This window comes from Polypterus senegalus, chromosome 12 (assembly GCF_016835505.1).
Source record: "Polypterus senegalus isolate Bchr_013 chromosome 12, ASM1683550v1, whole genome shotgun sequence".
NCBI lineage: Eukaryota > Metazoa > Chordata > Cladistia > Polypteriformes > Polypteridae > Polypterus > Polypterus senegalus.
The window spans coordinates 103,322,923-103,341,338 of NC_053165.1; the positions used below are offsets into that span (position 1 = coordinate 103,322,923).

Below are 18,416 nucleotides of genomic sequence, written 5' to 3' on the forward strand. Positions count from 1 at the left end.
TATGAACTTAGGAGCTCCAAAGCACATACAGCTCACAGTTTTCAAAGCCACTTCCAATAGTGTCAACTGGAGTGGAGAATGTCATCAAACTCCCCAGCTAGATACATATGGGCCTTGAAGAATCTTTATAAAATAAAAGGTTTATTCTTCATAAAATGCTCTTTTATAAAATGAAACTGCTTGGAGCCCAAGAAGCAAAGGAATTACCTCAAAACACTATTGCAACCCAATGCATGCAAAGTCCCAACGTAGGGATTCAGTAACGCACCAAAAAACAAGGTGGTCACAAATCCCAATAAATTCCAAAGCATAGAAAAAGGGCCAGAATTCATCAAAACTCTCAGAGTGCATTCACACTGAATCGCCAGGAACTGCGGAAGACCCTCTGGATTTATAGGGCAGAGGACAGTTCCTGGCAGTGATTGGCAGGGGACCACCCGCAAAACCTATGGAACATTATTAAGGCATAGTACAAAGAGCACATAAAAATAACGTTAACATAAAACAATATCCGAAAGTGAACAAAAATATATAAAACAGCAATATGAATGCCAGCCAGGAGAGGAACAGTGGCTGAAATATAGCAATGTTTAATAGAATTATTACATTATTCTGGAAAATAAAATTCTCTTTTTCTTTGATTTCACGTTAAATACTAACCTTGTATATCTGTGAAAGCACATTGTAAATTAAACGCAATGTAGTATACTATTATATGTCTAGATTTTGTGCCCTTGTGTTCTTTATCCACAGTCATCAGGTTACCTGTTCTCACATTAGAATAATAAAATAATGAATACTTTTAGGTAAAGTTAGCTTTTGTCAGATTTAAGCTCTGTGTTCTCTCAATTGCTTTAATTAATAATATTGACGTAATGTAAATAGTATTTTTCCCCTTTTTTGTTGTAAACAGTGTTTTCTACTTTTTGATATGTACATTCTTATTTTACATATTTTATTTGCTATGCTATGTTCATCATGCAAGTTTACACCAAAAAAGGGAGATTGTCCTCCCTTTAAAACACTGCAGAGGAGGAATTGCTACATCTCTTTGCCACTAGATGGTACCCTAAAACTGTGGTCATCCATTACATACCCTAACACAGCTCTGTAACTCAAAGAAAACTTCTTCCAAAAAGAGCCTCCAAATAAAGTATATTTTTAATTTGCGTTTTCCTTTCAATAATCCTGAATTTGGTAAACAGCTTGAGAAAACTGGATTGAAAGATTATAAATTGTGAATCTGATGATGTAATCCAGGGGTGCCCACACTTCTTCGGCTTGCAAGCTACTTTTATAATGACCAGGTCGAAATGATCCATTAAAATTATATATATATATATATATATATATATATATATATATATATATATATATATATATATATATATATATATATATATATATACGGATTATACTTTAAACATAAAATATATGTTGTCATACCTTGCATAACTGAATAACCTTTCTGACACAATAACAATTCAATGCATTTATGGTCACCACAGTATTTGGATTTAATAATCTTCATGTGGGAAAAGGCTGACTCGCATTAATAAGTAGAGCCGAGTAATGCAGTCAAGGAGCTTTTGAATTCAGCCGAGTGAAAAATGACGGCTGTCCGATTAACTGCGATTTTAGTTCCCTCTCCTTTCTGTTTTTCAGATCGCTTTTTGGAAGGACGTCAGTTTCGTAGTTTTTATGAACAGTTCGAAAGTGTCTTTCCACATTTTCCTTCTTTGGAATAGCAGTGATAGATTGACAGATCAGACAAACGCACTTCGATTGTGACATTGTGAGAAAAAAAATCCTCATCCAATTCCACATCCAGTCCATACCCTCCCCAAACATTTTTTTTAATCCCTTCTTTAGTCGATATAAATTGTAAGGCTCACTAGATCACAGCCGGAGTTTTGCAGTAGCTCGTGCGTGCGGGATGACCAGTGTGTTAGAAGAGAAGAGATCTCAGACTGGCCGCCCTGTATGTCAATCAAGTGGTAAATGCTATAGGGAGGATATATGATAGACTAACGTTTAAAAAAATTTTTTTGAATGCAACGCGATCTACCTGCACTACCTTTGCGATCTACCGGTCGATCGCGATCGACGCATTGGGCCCCCCTGATGTAATCAGTTTGAAAATCGGATATTATGAGAAACGAAACTATTATTTTTAGACCCACGAGTTTTGCCCATTAATGCTAATACAGGTTAACTAACTTTTTTTTCTGCAAGTATCATTTTAGCCCAAAAAAACATTTTGGGCATGTTGATGGTGTTATAATGCATGCGTGTCAGTCAATTGCCATCCAGGCTCATCTGAGGTAAGTAGTATCAAGGGACAAGTGCGGGTGCTGCCACTAATCATGTCCTCTTCAATTTTCCACAGTGCCGAGAAGACACCCAGTGAGTACAGCTGACCTCACCCCTTCCAGTCTCCAAGCTATAATGTAGAGAGTCACCAGAAGGTGAGCAGAGCACACTGCAGGATGGAGTTACAATCAGCTCTCTGTTTTTGTTTCCTTTGCATTTCAGCACCATACAGTGCTTGTTTTACTTTTTCTGTTCACTTTGATTAAATACAAATGGCTGGGTTGGAACATTTAACAGCTGGACTTGTCATTCCTCACTCAACTGCAGTAGTAAGAGGAACATTCTCTTATAGCAATGTTTTATACCTAGAATGGCACCGAAACCATGTTAATACAGATGTGGTGCTTTTATTCATGAATGAAGCACCAAAGGATGAATAAATAGTCACAGCCATGGCATTACTGCATTAAGGGTCAGGGGAGACAGTCCTACCAGAAGTTGGGCAACACAAATAAGCTTCCATCAGTATTTTAACTTCTAATTAAAAAACTTATAACAAATCTGAACTTAATCTTCTTAAGAGAAGTTTTCCAATTTTTCCACCATATGCTCTATATAGTGTATTACCTAGAAACATATTGCTTTTGGTAGTATGTGAAAATTGCCAAGTGTACCAAGTCTGTTTCCAGATGAATATCAAGATTGTATCTTCATTTTGTTACTTTTTTGTTTTTTGAGAATTTTGTCCTTTTCTCTCACTACCTTTTTTATTTCTTGTTCACTTTTTTGTCTTTTTTTGGATCAGTGTCCCCCATGCCTTTCCCTCCAGTTATGTGCAACCTGACTTGCCCTGTAAATGTTTGCCGATTGCCTTAGTCTGTTGCTGACACGTTACAATACAATACAATACAATTTATTTTTGTATAGCCCAAAATCACACAGGAAGTGCCGCAATGGGCTTTAACAGGCCCTGCCTCTTGACAGCCCCCCAGCCTTGACTCTCTGAGAAGACAAGGAAAAACTCCCAAAAAAACCCCAGTAGGGAAAAAATGGAAGAAACCTTGGGAAAGGCAGTTCAAAGAGAGACCCCTTTCCAGGTAGTTGGGCGTGCAGTGGGTGTCAAAAGAATGGGGTCAATACAATACAATACACAGAACAGAACAAATCCTTAATAGAGCATAAAAATAAAAGTTTTAGAAGTACGGAGCAGAATTTAACAGTGGATGACATCACAAAATAAGATTTGGATATTTTTAGAGTCCTGGAGACCTCATCCATCAAGCTGCCTCCCCCATTTGGCCATTCCACGGCTGAAACAGTGCTGGGCCAGCCAATCCGATGAAAGGACCCCTCTTTCCCATGATTCCTGCGATCCTCCATCGGGGATGACTTTACCTTAGGTAGGCAAACAACTTGTCAGGTGGCCCGTGGCACCAAGTGCCACATTTGAGTACCAAGAACAGAAACAGAATAGGTGAGGATTAGTAACAAATTATAACAATCATGTTACTTATGTTTTAGTGCTAATGACTAACAACAGAGACGCAGTCTGTACAGTAAATCAGCAGCTCTAGTCAGGATATGCTAAACTGAAGTAGTGAGTCTTCAGCCGGGATTTAAAGGTTGAGACCGAAGGGGCATCTCTTATAGTAGCAGGAAGACCATTCCACAGTTTAGGGGCCCTGTAACTAAAAGCTCGACCTCCCACTGTTATTTTATTAATCCTTGGAATCATAAGCAGACCAGCATCTTGAGATCTTAATGTGCGCTCAGGTTTGTAAGTCATGATAAGTTCAGACAAGTAATCCGGACCTCGGCCATTTAATGCTTTATATGTTAAAAGGAGGATTTTGAAATCTGCCCTAAACTTAACCAGGAGCCAGTGTAAGGATTTAAGAACTGGAGTTATGTGTTCATATTTTCTTGTTCTTGTAATAATTTTTGCAGCGGCATTTTGGATTAACTGGAGGCTGTATAAAGAACAGTTTGAACAGCCAGTGAACACCGCATTGCAGTAGTCAATCCTACTAGAGATAAATGCATGAATTCATTTCTCCGAATCCTGTTTATTTAGAAAGCGCCTTAATTTCCTAACATTTTTAAGATGGAAGAAACATGTTTTGGACAACTTTGTAACACAACTTTGCTTGTGTTATTCAGGTCTCTTTTCCCTCAATTGTGCAAGTTCTTTTTCAGTTTTCAAGAGCCCTTTCTGCATAGACCTTAGACTGTGATTTTTGTCCATCAATATGAAATTTCATGCCTCTCGGATATTTTTGATCCTGTTTGAGCCCTCTATGAATCTCTATCAGAAGGTGAAAAATGACCTTTCAATTACAATTGAGATCATTTACACTTTAAAAATTTCATTTTAAGCACAATTTTAATATCTCAAATATTTGACTCAACTGTTCTTGTTTATTATGGACTTATTTTATTGAAACCACTCAAGTAAAAGTAAAAAAGTACGCTTTGAAAAAAAATTACTTAAATACTCGTAACTACAATTTAATTATGTTAGGTAAAAAAAATGTAACTAATAAGTAAATATTCTCTAATGCTCCTCCTGTGCATTGGAAACTATAAGCAGAATATACAATAAAACAGATTTTATTAATCAGAACGTATATACCTACAACCCTGCTCAGGTTTTGTTTTGAAAACGAATGGCCAGATGGAGATCTCAGCAGTCCTCCTGGGTTTTCTTCTTCTCCACTCTTAAGAAATGGATGATCCTGATGTTAGTAGCAGTGTCACACTAAACTCTTTTCTTGCGTTTATCAAACCCATAAAATGTTCCCGATGCCCATGTGTCTGCCAATGTATGTACAGTACATAGTAATCTGTGTACAGTTCTTTATATGCCAATCACGATTTATATGGCAATTTAGCCTGTGCATGTCAATGAAATATAAAGAAACATTTGTAAGAATATCTGATTTCAACTTGTAATTCTTATTGTACACTTCTACCAAAGCATGGTGTACATACCTCCACTAGAATGAGATTTAAATTTAAAAAGCAGCCCATATATTTTTAGTTCTAGAAGAATATAATGATAATTTAAATATGAATTTGATAAGGCAGCTAGGTTCTTTATTGAGATTTTGTTTAAAAAGAAATCTTTCATGTAAATAAACACGGTTCAAGCCTTACATGAAAAACTACAACTGTCAATTTTTTCTATGAGATGTCAAAAATTGACTGATTAAATGAAAAAAAAAAATAATTCCAAGCACAGAAGGATGTCATGTCATTGCTTTGTTTGTAACAATCTAATGAATGTCAACATATAAAAACACTTTCAAACCAAAACTCAAATAAACAGCACAGCAGCTCTGGTGTTTTCAAAATGTAGTTATTATTGTGTTCTTATTGTAAACCAAACCCTTCATCAACTGCAAAATACCTCATACTCTTCCTGCATGGAATATTTAAATTTATGAAAACAAGCCAACATAATTTCATTACTATATGTGCACCGTACTAATTACAATTTAAAATCAATAAGACTGCTATATTATTTAGATTGTTATTATATTGTTATTGACCAGACTCTGCTCAGCCTATTATAATAGTGCACATCACTGAATTAACCTGTATTTTTCAAATGCTAAACCATGCAAAAATGACATCATGATAATGCCTGGTAAGCATTTAATAAAATCATTATAAAGTAAAATTTAGGACAGGAAAGATGACAGTAAAGAAAAAAAGCTTACTTAAAAAAAGTGCAGACAAAAAATTTTGAAATCTTTGAAATTAGGCAAATTATAAAAACTCAAACCGCTGTTAATATGTTACCTCTAAATATCAAAATAGAACACCAATGAACATGCGACAGTAATGTTTATTATATATTGTTATTATTATATAATTTTATTCAACTTGCCTTGTCTGTTTGTCCGGGTCAATTTTTTACCTACTTTTATCAACCCAATTTTCTTCAGTTTTCATGCTTGCTGATCTCCAGTGACAATGCAATATTTCAGCAGTTTTGACCCTGCATCTGTACATTAATTACATAAATTTCAATTTTTCATTTCCTTATATTATACTTTTAGTGCGTACACATATACATCGTTCTTTTAGCCAACACACATACGTATATGAATTAACTGTGTTGGTCAAGTGGTTAGCATGTTGGACTTTCAATCAAATGGTGGAAGGTTCAAGACCAAAATAGACAAGTTAATTAAAAAAACATTTTGATAAATTGATATTGAAGTCTGCGGTGGGCTGGCGCCCTGTCCGGGGTTTGTTTCCTGCCTTGCGCCCTGTGTTGGTTGGGATTGGCTCCAGCAGACACCCTTGACCCTGTAGTTAGGATATAGCGGGTTGGAGAATGGATGGATGGATGATACTGAAGTTTTGCCAAATTACTTCAATAAGACCATTAAGTAGTATTGGTCAGGTAAGGTTAGCGTGTTGGTTGAAGGTTCAAGGCCATTGTACACAAACTATTTTTTTTTTTAAAGTTACCAGTTTTTTGTCACTTACATACAAATTTGGCGAAATACTCTTTTCAGTGATATTACCTCAGTGGATAAAGTGTTGGGCTTTTCTAAGAAAGACTGAAGGTTCGACTCTCCTATAGACAAACACACATTTCCAGTACTTCACACGTAAAGTTTCACCATGGTTAGAAGTTTTTGAAATGACAAATTAACATGAATAAATGTAATGTTTCACTTTAAAATTGTAGGTTTGATTCCACTCTGTCACTAATGTCATTAATCAAATCATCTTACCACCCAAGGTTAATAGGATTTTGCTGGTCATGTAACTAAAAATAAAATCGTAGAGTACACATAAAAGAATTAATTTAATTCAATTGAAATGCATAAAATATTACTTTTTAGTGCATTTCTTAATAAAATCATGTTACTTTATCTTAATTATTTTTTGCAGTTATGCCACACACTCTTAAATACCTGAGTGGGGAGAAAGTACCAGGAGATACACTGAACTGCTTAAATTGTGTCAATTGTTAGTCATTTGAAATATGTGCTTAGACGAATATAGCATGTGTGTTGTCAATATAACGGCAGAGGAGTTTTTTTGCTATGACTTTATGTGATCAATTCTTCACTGTCACAGACACCTTGAAAAGTAGGCGCTATGGAGCTTTCATTAAAATTCTCTTTGAAAAAAAAAATTTTTCTTATATAGAAAAGTACTGCTACATATTACACTACTTACGTTAAGGAATTAATGTACATGCTAAATACACTTCACATGTATTACTACTGAAGGGGAATATCTTTAAAATGAAGATGCTTAATATCTTCGTTATTTTGGACAACTGGGTACAGCTTCATTTGAAACAATAAGTGGTACATAAAAAGCTGTTTTTTCTTATATCCTTGAGATTGAACAGCTCTTGTGACCAGTGATGCACAATGTGGTCTTTTTTAAAGTATCACTGCTACCAGTACACTGAGTACTAACCACTGTATCTTCTATTGCACATGTCTCTTCAAATGCAGCAGAAACAAAGTCACTGCAGACAAGATTAAATGGAGTAATTTCTACAGTGCATACTCAGTTCTTGACCAATACACTGCACTGCTACAAAATGATATGCTGAGATGCATCTACTGACTGAAACAACTGCAAATCGTTTGTCAAATTACTTCATGCGTCCAGATCGTGACCTACGAGTCCCAAACGTTTTACATGTAGCTTTATTTTAATTGGCAGATTTGAACGCTGCATTTTGAAAAAAGACAATCAATTCTACTTTGTAACAACCCATCTTGAACATGTAATGAAGATCATTATTTAAGTATTCATATTCTTGGGACGCCTCCATTTCAGCTAGCATTGGACATGAGGGCTTCAGCTCATCTCAAAGTGAATACAAGACACACACATACACAAGTGCCATTTTAGCATCATCATATCCCCAAACCTGCATGTCCCTGGAAGGAAATCGGAGCACACTGTGGAAACCCACCAGGAAAACATGCAGACTCCAGGCAGGGAACACCAGGGACTTGACTCTCTACTGCGAGGCAGCGGCGATACCGATCTGCCACCATGCCACCCCTACATGTGTAATTATTAACAGTATTAACGATTTATTTCTAAAATGTAACATACATACTTTAACACATTTCTTCATGAAAGTGATATCAAGCATAAATCTAAGGATTCTAAATGTGCAGAGTGCTAGAATATCATAAATTTAATGTATTCTGTGTGGCAATTGCTGCCTGCCGCTGCTGTCAGCACAGGAGGAAGTCCCAGAAGCATGTAGCAATTAACAACTGGGTCAGTTTTAAGATGACGTTCGATGTTAATGACAAAATAAAATACAGGTTTAAGTCAAAACTTCCACTTTAGTTAAGAAATAGACCTTTTAGTCTTCAGTGTCCCTAAGTTTTGTTTCTCTGTGGCTCAAATATGCTTCCGTACATTCTGATGCTGTTGCGAAGGTGGGGGAAAGAAAAACTCAAAGACGGCACAAAAGATGGTATGTGAGACCTTTAAAATGTATCACATCATTACGATGGGGAATATGTGACGATTGCATTGCCTATGTGAGAAATACATGAAGAAAAGCACCACAAACACATTTGTATGGCAGCATTTAAGTTTGATGATTAGCTTCTCCACATTGAAACATTCATCAAACATTGAAACACACACATTAATCCTGTATGATCTGCAAAGTGTCTTGCTGTCACATGTTGATAGTAAACAAAGACTCTAATGTAACGTTCCAACTTGAACACATTGCACCCCCGTGATTTTTTGCTACATTGTGCCCCCGTTATTTTTTGCTGGTACTGCAACTTGCAAACGTGTTGCGTTAATTTCTGAGGATGTGCTCAGAGGAAGCAGCAAATGAATGCTGGGAATGTGTGGCAGCCATGATGTGTGTGTGTAAGCGTTCTGAGAATGATGTATAAACCATACTCTGGATTTAAATATGCATTTACAGTTTGAGCTTTTCACAGTCAAATCTGTTCTATCCGTCTTCACTACATAAACACTAATAATAATAATAACAATAATAATACACTAAGGAGAAATCATCAGTCAAAAATTAAAATAGAGGGAGCAGCAGCAATCAGCAACACCTGAAATAATAACAGTATCGCTGTTCAAATCAGTATTTAAATGTTTAAACTGGATTCTACACTTAAAACCCTTTAAATGAAGAAAAAATATCAAAAAGTTATATAAAAACATTGCGAAAAAAATCAAAAATTTATAACCTAATGCTGTCCAGCTAATGGAGGTTAGCTATTCTGCCAAAGAATAAAAATTCGTCAGGCTTCCAGGGCAAGTGAAAAAATGAACTAGACGATGTAATTTTGTCAAAATAAAAGTAAGAGTCTAAACCAAGAAATGAAGTAATTTGAAACATCTAGTAAACACTAAACTGCATCATAGTCAAAAATATTAAGAGCAAAACATCAAAGCCAGAAAACTAGATTTAAAAAAAAAAGCACACTAGCAACTTTTAGATGTATTAATAATCTTAGCCAAATAGGAAGTACCTAACTCTGAATTGTTCTGATGATGATATCGCACACTTCGGTCTTCTTATTGTTGTAACATGATGGCAACTATAAACAAATGTCCAGAAAATGACGGCACCCAAGAGAAACAAAATGGCCTCACAGAAAAACAAAAATAAAACATGATAAATTCAATTAGAAAACAAAACCAAAGGTTAAACAATAAAGGTACTGTTTTATTATCGTGACGCAAATCGTATTATGATTTTTAAGATTAGGCGCCCAAAAGGGACATTAACATAAGGGACCTATAGATAACTATGCTCCACACCCACTAACTTTAAGGTTAGTATTTGTGGTTGGGATAGGCCAGTCTAATCATTTAAAATCCAGAAATTAGGTAACTGGGTTGGCGGCCCCACTGATTTGTGTCACGATAATAAAGAAGTACTAAAATAAATGATAGAATTAGATTCTGCATCATTCAAAATCTGCAAATGGGAATAAAACAAGAACACACGCAAAAAGAAAGAAACCTAAAGCAAAAATTAAAAAAGAACATAATCATTCGAGGTACCACCAGACAGCCCTAGAGTGTTGTGTTTAAGTCATTCAGTGTAATTAGTGTAAGTAGTCTGCATGTTCATTCCATGTCATACCTGCTTGTCCTTCTTCAACTTAATGCCAAAATTCATTGAAAATAAATTTTGCTGGGCAGTGAGTGGTTACAAGGCAGTTTACATAACTTCTAAATCACTATTGCTGTATTTAGTCAGATGATGACAATGTAAGACACTATCACAATGACTTGATGCCATTTGAAATAGATGAGGAACTTTTGTACCAAGAACAGTGCAGGTCTCACTAGTCCTTAGCAAAAGAGGGGTCTGTTGTATAGCACTACACCAAAGTAGAAGCATAACTATAGCCAGCATATTCTTATGTAAATAGATAAAACAGAGCACTTACGAGATGCATTAGAAGCGTCACCGGCATTTAAGGGCGAAGGTAAAAAGAACGCTGACTGCTAGTCCTGGAAGAAAGCATTTTGGGGTGGCCAACCTTAATGCAGGACGCCAGGTACATACCGGTTACTTGGCTCCAGCCAGCCGAGACACACAGATAAGACAAGGGAAACGCTGGATGAACAAGCCGCTGTTCTACTAGCACACAGGTAGTGCTCACAAAGTATCACTGGGGCCTGCGAAAGTAATAACCTTTATAGTAGTTTTGGGGGCAATGCCACAGCTACCATGCTATGTAAATTGGGATAGAGTGGTACCCTAGAGCAAGGGTGCCCAACTCCAGTTCTGAAGAGCCGAAGTGACTGCAGGTTTTCATTCTAGCCCTATTCTTAATTAGTGATTTCTTTTTGCTGCTAATTAACTTCTTTTAAAAGAATTTTAATTGACTTGGTTTTTAAGAAATGTTTCCCTGAATTTCTTCATTATTCCTCTGAATTGCTTCATTTTTTATCTTAAATGGCACTCAAACAGAAGTGAAATGTGAAGTGAGTGAACCAACAGAAGATTAACTAAGTCAGGGCCTCAAATTCCAACCAATTTTTAATTTCTCTGTATTATATAAAAAAATCTTGGGATGAGACCAGACATTTTCAGAGAGACAATCTCACGTCCCATGAGACAAGACTTTGTGCCAAGGGATGAATTGAAAACCTAACAGGTTTGGAAAGCTAAACAGGGTGGAAATAAAAGACAAACAGAAGAAGAAGAAAAGACAAAGAGTAGAAGACAAAGTAGAACGTCATAAAGAGGTTCAAAGATGTTGGTGTGATACACACACAGAGCAGGTTAGAGATTATAAAAATACTAAAATTCGAAAGTCTCAAAAAACTCATAGTAAAGACTTGGTGAAATAATGGAACAGTGAAAAAAGATTGAATATATGAACATAGGTGATATTACAGAGCTACTACAAGTTTAATTTCAAAGAAACCACAATTAGGTCAGGTTTATATTTATGATCACGGAGAAGCGATGCAACATAGAATCGAAAGAGTTAAATGATCGGATGTATTAGAAATTCTACAGCCAATAATGGATACAAATCCATACGTCCAAAAATATCGCACTTTACACAAAATTTATCTGAAAAACACGGGAGAAAGAAGTTTTCTTTGATTTCTATATGAGTTTGAAAGATCATGCTAGCATATATAATAAACCAGCATGTGACAAATTGTCAGCGATAATAGTTTTGAAAGACCGAGACATCAAAGGCAGAGATAATACTTGTGTTTATCCTAAAGCACAGCACGATTCGCCGCAAGTGGCAAATCCAGGAAATGATGGGGGTTGGCGAGCAAAGCGAGCAGGGGGCAGAGCCTCTTAGTATTATTATAGTTTTCATAATTTTGCATGGTATAGAAGAAAGACTTATTGGTTGGTAATTACCATGATCTATATTTATCTCACTTCTTGTAGACTGGAGTCACGTATGCAATTTTCTAGATTTCAGGTATTTCTCAGATTTGACGTGAGTGCTGAAATATATGTAATAAAGGTTTATAAACACCACATTTGATTTCATTCAGTAGAACCATTAACATTTAATTTCAAAGTCTCAAGGGCCAGAACACATCTGACTCTTTAACTCTACAATCTATAAACTCTGAGCTTGTTTTTACCTCTGCCTGACGCATTCCATTTAGTTTTTCTTTTTTTACAAATACGTGAATTTGTTTATCTCATAGTCCACTTACTTGCCATTTTCAATTATTTTTTTGTGGGCATTTTATTTTCAACTATTATATTTAAAGCAATAAAGAAATCTGATTAGTAAAAACTAATAACTTACCTGATAATCTTTTTTTGGTTGTTATATATATTTATTTTCTGTTAGCTTTGTTAGCTTTGAATCATTATTTTCCATGTTTCTGTTATTTCTATTGGTTTCACTTGTTTTTTAATTGTGCACTCTCTCTTTAAAATAGCTTATTATTCAATATGTATGTGCAATAAATTATTTTGTTATTTCCCTTGTACTTTATAGGTGGAGCCCCATCAGGCAGGGGCCGCCCTAATGTCACCACAGAAAGACCACCCTAAGCTTTTATATTCCAAAAAACAGAGTGAATCCTTGTTATCTGTTGTCTGTTATCTGTATGTCCTCTGGGCCACGAGGTGGCAACCGCCCTGGATCAGAGGAGGACCACAGGAGAAGATGGATCCCTCCAAGGATGCCCGGAGTGCTTCCGAGTGCTCTCCCGACACTTCCGCCACACCAGGAAGTGTCGTCAGAGGGAGCACCTGGAGCACATCTGGGTGAGAATAAAAGGGTCCGCCTTCCTACAGTCTGGGAGCTAGAGTCAGGAGTGGGAGCAGGACGAAGCTCCCGTTGAGAGAGGAAAGGCGGTCCACGGACATTTAAAGAGAAACCGAGAGTAAAGGTGATTGGGGCAAGGAGCCCAGTGTGCTGTGCGGGACTGTGTAATTTAATCAAGAATAAACATGCTTTTTGTATAAAGATGCGGTGTCTGTCTGATGGTGTTCGGACATGTCTCACACTGTGAACATTGTTTTTTTCTGGTTTATTTGATGTATTTTGTTCTGTTTTGTGGATTGTAATTCAAATCATGTATTGGGACTTGTGCATCTTGGATTGCCTTTTTAGGCATACCCTTTTTTACATATTAAAGAGATTGTTTAGATCTTTGAAAAATCAGTTCCTCATTTCAGGCCTGATTAGCCTGAAGTCTTTTTGTGGAGTTGAGAGGTCAGACTGCATGGGGTGAGGCCATGTCTAGGCTGTCTTGGAAGACCTGGCCTGGCTTGAGGAGCTTTTTGGAGTCCACTAACCATTTTTACTATAGGAGTGCACTCATATCACAATATCTTTGACATAAAAATCTCAAGGTCAATTAAACATTCTACCACCTATTCCAGTCTTTTTATGATTAATCAACCACATTTTTGTCCCTAACATCTTATAAATTATTTTATAACAAAGAAAATTGCTACCACGCCATAGATTCCTTGCTACCTTTGGCTTCTAAAATATCAGATTTCACATTTAATACAAAATTCACTTTAGTATAAAGCTGATTTTCCAAACATAAAGAAAGTCTTGCCATAACAATTCACCCCATTATCTTACAAACAAGTGAAGTCAAAGAAATAGCTCTGTAATTGAAAGGTCAAATAGATCCTTACCAGCTTTAAAAATAGGGATGACAACCACTAATATTCAAGCAAAAAGAAATCAACTTTCAATCCAAATTTTACCAAGAAATTCTAGAATGGACATATTTGGTGAGTCTAATAAATGTGAATATATACTATTTCTAATATTATATTGGCCATGTAATTTTGATCATTTCTATTAATAAATATTTTAAGTTCATATCTAGAAGAACTGGACCATTCTTCTTCTTAGCAATCTAAGGATTGCTAGCCATTGGTGATGAGCAAAACAGGAAAGTTTTGATTTACATACAGCTTTGAGAAATGGGCATAAATTCATTTTGCTGGGAACATCGAAACTGCATTGAAAAACTCACTAAAAACAGTTTTACTGCACCACAGTAAAATCAGCTCTAGTTATGCCTCTTGTTCACATTACTATGGAGGTGTGTGAATACATGCCCTGGAGTGTTTTTACTGTCTTCATTTATTATTAGCTTTAATGGTTTTTAAGCATTTTCACTGGTGGCCTTAACCGCCTCAAGATGAGCAACGTGCATGTGAGTGCGTACTCACTGGGGTTTGTTAATTATGGAAGGAGATGCGTGGTAATTAACAGACGCCAGCAGGGGTATCCACAGGCTAAAAAGTGGGAAGGAAAGACGAAAGGGAGACACGAAACAGTAGAACAATCTGTGGAAATCTGGAGCATGAAAGGGTGTTCATTGTCAGGAAGTGAAGACAGACAGTGCTGGCTCTGTTGATTTAATTAAACAAAGTAGCACCAATAGCTGGTGCAGAGGTTCCAGGGAGTGGCAGTGCTCAAGTCAGCTAATCATTTCTGAAGAGAGTGGAGAGAGGCTGCTGGGATGCAAAGCTGACATGAGAGTCTGATGCAAAGGGGCATTCATTTTGTGGGCAAAGACCCAGGAGAGCAGCAGCGAACTGAAAGAGGCAGCAGGCTGGAAAGTGGCAGCTATGCAAACTGAATTTGTTATAGTATCCCTAGTAGGAGTGCAATAGATGACATTGAGTGGATTAGTTGCGTTTTTAATTGTATTGTTTATGTATTCATTTATTAATGTGTTTATTATTGGAGCACTCCACAAGACACTGGTTTTAAAAAAGCATGATTTTTTAAACTTTTTTAAATTTATGAACTGCACTAAAAGGAGCTTTTGGACACTTTAATTCTTATCTCATTTCTCGGCCAATGATCCTTCCCTGGCAGGGGTGCAAATTCATGTTTCATGTCACTTTTGTTCCTTTTTAAATATTATGTTGATTATATGCATCTTTCTTTATTTTGGTTTTGTCTGTGTATACAAGCTGCCTATGTTTTTTTTCTTGTGTTTTGTGGATGGTCCCTGAAGAGGTAGGGCCATCTTCCAATCACTGCCAGGAACGTCCTTCTGTTCTATAAATCAGGAGGGTCTCCCACAGTTCCTGGTGGTTCATTTTGAACGTGCTAAGGAGTTGGCGAGTTATTGTGTTTTCTGCTGTGCTTATGTGTTTGCTGGATTTTTGAACCTGTGCTCTTACTGGAAACTCATTTATACCTTTTGAACTCTTTGGAGCTTCATAGTGAGACAGAGCATTTTTGTGGAAATAAACACCTCATTATTTTTACAAAGATTATATGTTGCCTTTATATCTAGCCAAGACTTGGGGGTATACCCCCTCCAGTATTTTTGGAAGTGTTTCTGGAACTTATTGGAATATCTGTGCTTTGGGACCCCTAGTCCTCGACATCTTGGTGGTATAAAAACTTCTGCTGTTTATGAACAAAAAGTCTTACCTGTTTCCTCACTCCCCTGGGCCATCTCAGATGTCCTGCAAATTAAGGTAGTTTCCATGGCTGTGGGCATGGGACATCACAAGCTGCAGTGCATTTTTAAAAATTTGAGATGATGCATATTTTCTACATGAAGACACTCCAAATTGTACAATAATCTGCATTGTTGATTTTTCTCCACTAGAATTTTCTCCACAGTATAATTCACTACAACACAGAACACTGCTTGCCCTCCATTACCTACTGATCAACCTTACCTGTTTCTGGATCCGTGCAGATGATGGTTCACACAGAGGGGATTCAAGTTTCTTGTCTGTCACTGATGTATGTTTAGGATTGCAATCGCCAGAATTGTCATCATAATTAGCAAAATAATTATCCTCTTACCATTACAAACACAACACAAGTCTGGTGGCTAAATAAAATGTCTACACCAGAAAGTTAATGAGTCTGGAGATCTTTATTCAAGTACTCTACTAAATGACAGGAAGACACAGACAGAATTAATGCATGAAAAAACTTCCACATGGGAAATAAACAGCCATTTTCTGGAGTGACATGAATTTCACTGGAAGTGAAATGGCATTACTGTATTTAGTACATTTTTGTGGTAAGTGAAACGCTGAGTTTTTCTGAATATTCAGTTTTGGGTGATTTTTTTCACTCATTAGTAAAATAATCTCTATAATATACTTCTTCTTTACTTATATTGACTGAACTATGTACACTGGCAAATGTCATGCTAACAGTTCTGCTTTCTCAGCATCACTAACTGCAACATTTTCTGCATCACTCTTTACCAGTAATGTATACGACTTCTGCCTCTCGCCATTTTACATATAATACCCCCTTACTTACGTCAGAGCTTCATGGAAGGCAGGGTACCTAAACAGACCTCTCAGGTAACTACAGCTCTACTGACTATTAATACGCAATGAGGAACTGCCCCTGTAAACGCAAAACAAAACAAAACTGACTGGGGGGAAAATGACAAACACAAAATGATACATGAACAAGATAAAGGTAAAGGATAGTGGTAAAAATATAAATGTTTAAAAACATGCCATAAATGGGATGAGGCACTACTGTAATCACACAGCAGCCAAATACTGAAAGGTCCCTGAAGAAAACTTCAGACTGGGGTGACAGTTCACCATTCTACACAACACTGACTCGAAGCACACAACCAAGACAACACCCAAGAAGAAATGCAGCTGTAATTGCTGCCAAAGAGGCTTCTACTTAGTACTGAACTGAGAATCTGAATACTTATTTGAATGAGTGATTTCAGTTTTTAATTTTGAATAAATTTGCAAAACCTTCTGAAAATATATTTTCAATTTGTCATTATGAGTTATTGAGTGTAGATTGATGGGCAAAATAGCAAATATATCTATTTAAAATGAAATCTTTAGTACAATAAAAGTGTGCAGAAACTTAATGGGTCTAAATACTTTCTGAATCCACTGTACTGTACTTTAAAAATGAACACTTGAAAAATAAAGTATTCTTATTGGAACAGTGGAACATTTTATAGTAAGATACTTCAAGAAATTTCAAAATGCATTTGAGATATCCATCCATCCATCCATCCATTTTCCAACCCGCTGAATCCGAACACAGGGTCACGGGGGTCTGCTGGAGCCAAACCCAGCCAACACAGGGCACAAGGCAGGAACCAATCCCGGGCAGGGTGCCAACCCACCGCAGGACACACACAAACACACCCACATACCAAGCACACACTAGGGCCAATTTAGAATCGCCAATCCACCTAACCTGCATGTCTTTGGACTGTGGGAGGAAACAGGAGTGCCCGGAGGAAACCCACACAGATACGGGGAGAACATGCAAACTCCACGCAGGGAGGACCCGGGAAGCAAACCCGGGTCTCCTAACTGCGAGGCAGCAGCGCTACCACTGCGCCAACGTGCCACCCCATTTGAGATATCTAAGTATTTATTTCAGTATGTCTAAGTAAACAAGGTGTAATTTCAAGATACCATAAATTGGATTTGAGATGTCGTTAAGTACATTTATGATATCATAAAATTGATGAGGTTTAAGATGTCTTTAATTTATTATAAAATATATACTTTTAAATGCATTTAAAGATACCCTAAAATGAATTTGGGACTATGCCTAAATGTTAATCTTGGCTTTGCACAGTGTAGCCAGTGCTGGACCATGTTTGGCTACTGCCTTGCGCGTCATCATGTCCATGTAGGACCCTGTGATTGTATTAAAAAAGTGATTTCGAAAATTAGCTTATTATCTCTTTATGTTTTATGGCAGTCGCAAAGCTGCTTGCATATTTTATTTTTTGTGACAGAGGATGCAATTGACTAATTAGACATCCTTAATGTATCTAGCACAAATAATTCAACCAAGTTAAAGTAAATGTGGGGCTATAGAGGTAGGTATTCATTATTGGAGATACCGCTAACTCGATATGCAGCAGAGATCAGGAGTCAACAACAGTGTGCTGCTTACCAAGAGCGAGAATTTCCCACATAACCCATTTGAACAAAATGATTTTCAGGGAACCTAGAAACAAACTATGGGCCAAAACCAAATCAGTTGTTTCTTCTAAAAATCTTCCAGCATCAGGAAAAAAAACACATGAATATAATTTAATATGTATTTATAATACATGGATGAAGGCATAATGCGAACAAAAAAGTTTTACTTTTC

The 18,416-nt window shown here is 36.6% G+C and overlaps 1 long non-coding RNA gene across 1 annotated transcript; it reads left to right on the forward strand.

Moving 5' to 3' along the window:
• The first annotated feature begins 2,129 nt into the window (after positions 1-2,129).
• On the forward strand, positions 2,130-12,912 carry LOC120540982. The gene is made up of 3 exons (XR_005635915.1): positions 2,130-2,210; positions 2,390-2,468; positions 12,798-12,912. It is a non-coding gene; the product is annotated as an uncharacterized LOC120540982 (long non-coding RNA).
• The last annotated feature ends 5,504 nt before the right edge of the window (positions 12,913-18,416 follow it).